The sequence below is a fragment of the Microcaecilia unicolor genome, chromosome 9 (assembly GCF_901765095.1).
Source record: "Microcaecilia unicolor chromosome 9, aMicUni1.1, whole genome shotgun sequence".
Taxonomy (NCBI): Eukaryota; Metazoa; Chordata; class Amphibia; order Gymnophiona; family Siphonopidae; genus Microcaecilia; species Microcaecilia unicolor.
The window spans coordinates 45,781,803-45,788,417 of record NC_044039.1 but is presented as its reverse complement, the minus strand read 5'-3'; the positions used below and the strand labels follow the sequence as shown (position 1 = coordinate 45,788,417).

Below are 6,615 nucleotides of genomic sequence, written 5' to 3'. Positions count from 1 at the left end.
GGGGACGGGGAGGCGCTGGCTGGCAGGTTCGGCAGAGCAGCAGGTGAGCGAGCCGAGCGCAAAGGAAGCAGCAGGAGTGTCGCTCGGCCAGGAGCACACGATGCGCAGCAGCACCCTGTCGGCGAGGAGCAGCGGGGGGCCGGACTCGCGGAGCCGGCAGCCCTGAAGCCGCCACGGAGTCGGGGGCAGCGGGCGGGCGGCAAGTGGAGCCGCCCGCTGCCCATCAGGGCGCTGAAGAGGCGGTTCCGGGTGCTGGTGGTCCTTGGGTTCCTGGTGGTGGTCGTCTGGGCCGCTTATCTGCAGCTGGTAGCATTCGAAGATGGGAACCCCCTGAACCGCAGTAAGTGCCACTGAAGTTCGGGAAGGCAAACCGGGGACCTGCCAACCTGTGTATTGCATCTGTGCTAAGTTTGCACCCGAGCTGCACTGCTGATAGAAAAAGGAATGTACTCTGGCTTTCTGCGTGAGGTTGAAAGGGTGGCGGGCTTTGAGACTAGGCAGTGGCGTAGAGGTTAAAGTAATAGTTGCAAGCAAGTGGGGGTTCAAGGCCACCCGCTGGAAGCTTTATTCGCACTGGGGGTAAGTTTATTACAGGGCGCCTGTCTCAAATGACCAAAAGGCGCCTACTAAGGCAAGCTGACTCTCAGAACTCTAATTCACACCTGTTCCCCAGAAAGTTTAAATACACACATTTACTGTACTTGTGCTTGCACAAGGATAGGTTGCAAGTCTGCCCAGGGAGTGCCCATGTGCCCATTACTTAAAAGTAGGCATCCCCATGCAGTGTGCTCACTTTTTATCATATTTATTGATTCATTTATAAATGAATTAATTAGACTGTATTTACCGCCTTTTTGAAGGAATTTACTCAAGGCAGTGTACAGCAAGAATAAGTCAAACATAAGCAATGGACAATTACAGCAGTATACTGCATGCGATTTTACAAGTCATTTTCAACAAGTAATACAGACATTACATGTAGAAAAAAAAAGGCTTTCTTAAATTACTTCCTTTATTTCCCAGGGCCTCAAGTACACATTTAGCTAATAAACATCACAGTGTAGAAACTTTATAAAAGGCTTTCGTTTACAGTTGAAAGACAGAGAAAACAGAGGCAGGTGCAGTAGTCCCCCTTGGGAATCATTAGTATTGAACTGTCCAGCAATCCTTTTGATTACATTGGAACCATGTTTTTCACCCTAATTTCACTTGAACAACTTCTCACCTTCAGATTTAATCTGAAAAGTAACACCACCATCAAAAAATCAAAATCTACTTCATCTTCACTCTAAAACAATCTTCCACTGTGCTCCAAACTGGAATTCTAACCCTCTTTCATGCATACGAAAGTATCGCTTTTCAATATGCACTCTATTCCCAGCCTTTAATCCGATGATCTGGGTGTTTTGAAGACAAAGCAAATTCTCTTCCACGATAAACTGATGTGCGTAAACACATTGGAGAATAACAAACTAAAATACAAGGTGGTAATTACATCAGGCAGTCTCAGGTGAAATCACATCTCAAAAGAATAAAGGCTAAGTGGTTTGTAATGTTATCTGGGATATAATTCCCACTTTTTCAGCCTTGACTTGATGTTGAACTTGATGTTGGGACCTGTTTCTCAGGGGCTGATGTTAAAAGATTCCCAGTAGAGGGAAACTACTGCAAATCTAACACAGAAAAATTATCTTGGTGTGCTCAGAATAATGAGCATGCAAATTAATGCTGTGTTAAAATCGCAGCACTAATTAGCTGTTCAGTACTCTGTGCTACTTTCCTGTCAGTGCCTGAGCACTGATTAGCTCAGGCACTGACAGGAAAGTTGAAGTTTATTTAAAAAAAAAAAAAAAAACATGCTGTGGCCTCTTACCCCAACCCCTTCCCAGAAAAAAACAGCCAGAATGGGAGCTGTGCCGCCCCCCCCCCCCTTGAAAAACAAAATCTCTGGTGGTCCGATGGACCTCAAATACCCCTTTCACAAAAAAACTACCCTAGTGGTTCAGGAGGCCTGGCTTGGCGAACCTCGGCCAGGCCGGGCCTGATCCCCCTATTATCTATTGTTTTTGGGGGTCTAGTGAAATCTCACCCCCACCAGACCTTTCCACATTCCTCCTGTTCATAGGAGGCAGGAGGGATACCTACTCCTTCCTGCTTCTGGGTGCTGTTATCTTCAAAATGGGGGTACCCCACCTGGTGCATCCTGGGATGTGCTAGGCAGGACCTAAGTACCATGTAAGGAGTGTCTTATATGGTACTTAAGTCACGTCCAGTCCATCCCAGGATGCATCAGATGGGAGGTAGGGCAGGGTGTTGTCATCTCTAAATCCTTCACCTCACCACTATCCAAGTTTCACATGGGCTGGGAGACCAGCTGAGTCTGTTTCCAGCTGATGGTTTGGCCCATGACAAGTCAAAACAGAGCAGCTGAGAGAGTTCAGTAGCTTATTCAGTTAACAACATGACCAAACATCTTTCATTAAAGGAACTCATATAGACCAATTTAATTACATATAATCTTGCTTCCATTTTTCTTCCTTCTTCTCAGATCTATCTTGTTTCGATCTCCCTTCCCCTTTCCCTCCATAGCCACCATCTTCTCCTGCTTCTCTTCCTTTCCCTTCAGCTCAATGGGCACCATCTCACATATAAACCCCACTTGAGATAGGATGCTTTTTGTTGGGTCTCATCCCCTCCCCCGACTGACATATTTTTATCTCTGTCGCACACCTCCCTCGTGTTCCAGCATCTTTTTCTCTCCTACCCCTCCACCCATGCACTCCAGCAGCTTTTTTTCTCTTCTGCCGCCCTCGTGATTGGTGGCATCTCATTCTCCCTACCCATCCCCCTGGTGACCCTTTGACACTGCCTGTACAGAAGACAGCACTAACCATGCGCTGCTTGTCTCTTGCTGGAGACCTCCCTCTCTAGCCCACAGAAGGCATGAAGTTTCATCAGAGGAGGCTAGAGAAGGAGGGCTCCAGCTAGAGAGAAACAATGTGTGCTTAGCACTGCCGTCTTTACAGGCAAGTTCGTAGGGATGCCAGGGGTAGGAGTAACATAGTAACATATGGTAACATAGTAGATAACGGCAGATAAAGACCTGTATGGTCCATCCAGTCTGCCCAACAAGATAAACTCGTAGTATAAGGTGGAATGCAAGTAATGCATTAAATTGCATTAAAAACCATTCTAATTGTGCAGCCCTAATGTATATATGTGTGTGTGTATTTATCTATATTTATTAGGGCTGCATTTCGATTAACATTTTTAATTGCACAATTCTCAATGTAGTTCTTTGTGATTCTGGATAAGTCACTTGCCCAGGGTTACAAAATAAGTACCTGCACATAATATGTTAACTGCTTTGATTGTAACCACAGAAAGGTGGTATATCAAATCCCATCCCCCTTCCCTTAAGGACTGATAATCTCCCTCCTTCCCATTCACAGATCAGTATCTCTCCCTTTCTCTATCTTCACTTCCTCTCCTCTTCCCCCAGCTCCATTATCTCTCTTTCTTTCCTGCGGTCCATTATCTCTCTCTCTCCTCCCTCTTCTCCATGAGCAGTGATGGCTTCTAGAGCTTACTGCCTCGGTAATAGCTTCCATCGGTGACCAGTTCTGTTTGTGGGGTCGGCAGCTCACATTTCTCCCCCCAATCCAGATTTCAGCATCTGCCCCCCCCCCTCAATACCCCTGCTGGTCTATCTTAAAAGCGGTCTTCTGTTGGTCCTGAGAATGGCAGTGTTGCACGTGTGCTGCCAGTGGCCTACTCTGAAGCTTTCCGTCTGGCCTGTCCTGCCTCCTCTGACAACATTTCATGTTTCTGCCTGAGCGGGCCAGGTCAGAGGGAAATCTTCAGACCAGGCAGCATACATGTGTGATGCTGCTGCTGGCAAGGATCAACACAAGACCACCTTTAAGGTAGACTGGTGCGGAGGTGGGGTGGTTATGTTGAATTGCAGACAGGGGAGAGATGTTGAATTGCACAGAGGACAGGGATTGGGAGTGGAAGAGAGCAGAAGAGATGTTTGGAGGAGACAGGAGACACTGCAATGTGATTTAAAAAGTTAATTACGAATAAAAAAAACTAATCACAATTAATGATTTAATGCATTAATCCCAGAGTTAACTGCAATTAAAGTGCAGCTCTAATTTTTGGTCATATGCCTTGTGTTTATATATATTGTGTTATATGTGGTAATGAAATTTGAAGCGATTGTTTATATAATTGTGTGTTATTCCCTATCCCTTCCCTTGCAAGGTTGGGTAGAGGCTGCATTAGGATTACTTAAATGATTTTGAATGTGCTGCACTGTGTTCTGTTGATGTATTACATCTCATGATATAACTTGCTTTGGGTCCCCTCGTGGGGAGTTGTGCAGTAGATAAGCCTTTAATAATAGAATAGTTGGGAAATGTTGAATTGGCTTTAGGATAATTTGCTGTGTTGCTGTGTATAACCACAAAGACTTGTTTTCTTTAAAGTATTATTGATGAAATGATCTGTTAAAATTCTATAAAAAATGTTTCAGCTGCACTTTAGCTGTATAGATATTGAGTTGTTATATTGGAACCACTTTCCTGTTAGTTTCACAGCTTCAGTCTGGGTTTGTAGATACAAACAAACAACTCACTTTGAAATGTCTGTATACAAATGCTAGAAGCCTAAAAAATAAGATGGGAGAATTAGAGTTTATAGCACTAAATGAAAAGGAAGATAATTATAGGCATCTCGGAGATCTGGTGGAAGGAAGATAACCATTGAGACCCACTGTTTCCAGGATACAAATTATGGGCCCCCTTTACCAAGCTGCGGCAAAGGGGGGCCGGTGCTGGCATTGGCAGGTGTTTTACACGCGCACTGAGGCCCCCTTTTATCGCAGCTGGTAAAAGGGAAGGTCTCTTTTTCTGCAGGAAATGGCCGAGCGGCAAGTAAAACACTTGCGTGCAGCCATTTTGGGGGGGGGGGGGAGCCCTTACCGCCACCCATTGAGGTGGCGGTAAGGGCTCTTGTGCTAACCCAGCGGTAACCGGGCAGCACGCAGCACTGCCCAATTACTGCCGGGTACAGTCAGGCACTACAAAAATAAATACATTTTTGTAGCGCTGAAGATGATGACGTGGTGGGGGTGGGGAGCACCGCTAGGCTTCTGCAGTAGCCTGGTGGTACTTCCATCAAAGCAAGCGGTAAGCCCGTGTTGGGCTTACTACCACTTAGTAAAAGGAGCCCTATATCGCAGAGATAGGGTGGATCAAATTGGAGGAAGGGTGGTGCTATATGTTGGAGAGGAAACTGAGTTTAACAAAAATTCAGCAGGAACCATGTTAACAATGTGGAATCCTATGGACAGAGATTCCCTGTATGAACAGAAAGTGAATACTGGTAGGGCCAAGCCAGAACAGATAGATGATGAATTGGAGAAACTAGTAGGTTTGGCAACATTAAAATAAAGGGTGATTTAAATTACCAAAAACACTCAAAATATCTGCCAAAAATACTTAATTGAGCCGGAAGCTAAGCCAATACCAATACCAATCAGCTCTTGCATACCTCTAAATCCCCATGAATGGGTTCAGCGTGGTTTACAGCATATACAGCATAATATAATTTAAATGAATGGACTACTAAATATCAATACATAATGAAAACAATCATCAAATAAAAATGTTTTGATTTTTTAAATGAAAATCTAAGTAATTTAATTCTGTGCTAACAGTTAAAGGAAGAGAATTCCAAAAAGAAATCACAGAGAAAGAAAAAAGAGAGATAGCTAACCTGGAAAACTATACTCCCTTGAGAACGGGAGGCTGGTGAACCAGTTGATTTTGTAGACAAGAAGAAAATCTAAACGAGGGGCACTCACTAAATTTATCACTAATTTGGATCCGATGTCAAAAATAGACTGAATACATTTCTTTCTTTAACTGAGTAGAGAGGTGTGGTAGCCGTGTTAGTCCACTTTTAAAGGTAATCAATAGAAATAAAACATGGAAAAGAAAATAAGATGATACCTTTTTTATTGGACATAACTTAATACATTTCTTGATTAGCTTTCGAAGGTTGCCCTTCTTCGTCAGATCGGAAATAAGCAAATGTTGGTAGTTGACAGTATGTATAAGTGAAACATCAAAGCATTCCAGTGACAGTCTAACAGGATAGGGGTGGATAGGTACTTTAATTTTCTTTAACTGAAAATTAAGGAAGTTTCTCAATGTATGAAGAAACACTATCAAACTTTTTAAGCCTATAGATTAATCTGGTTGAAGTATTCTGAATTGGTTGAAGTTTTTTCAATAATATCACCAACCAACCTGAATATAACACATTATAATAATTAAGAGATGGCAGTATTAATATCTGGGCTAGTAGAATAAAGACTGGTAGATCAAAGCCAAGTTATAACAACAATTTTACATTAAAAAAATTAATTAATTGTAAGGAAGGCACCTTAGCATTCCTTATCTGAACCAAACTTTATGAAGGAGACATCAGGAATAATTTATTTATTTATTTATTGCATTTGTATCCCACATTATCCCACCTCTTTGCAGGCTCAATGTGGCTTACAATAAATCATGGATAGTGGAAATGAGAGGAGAATTGGTTCAC

At 43.2% G+C, this 6,615-nt stretch overlaps 1 protein-coding gene across 2 annotated transcripts in view; it reads left to right on the top strand.

Moving 5' to 3' along the window:
- The first annotated feature begins 260 nt into the window (after positions 1-260).
- Positions 261-6,615, top strand: part of B4GALNT3 (beta-1,4-N-acetyl-galactosaminyltransferase 3) — a 378,744-nt gene continuing 372,389 nt past the window's right edge. For both annotated transcript variants that reach the window (XM_030214008.1, XM_030214009.1), the window contains exon 1: positions 261-340. The gene's annotated coding sequence lies outside the window, so the exon portion shown is untranslated. The remainder of the gene's footprint in view (positions 341-6,615) is intronic.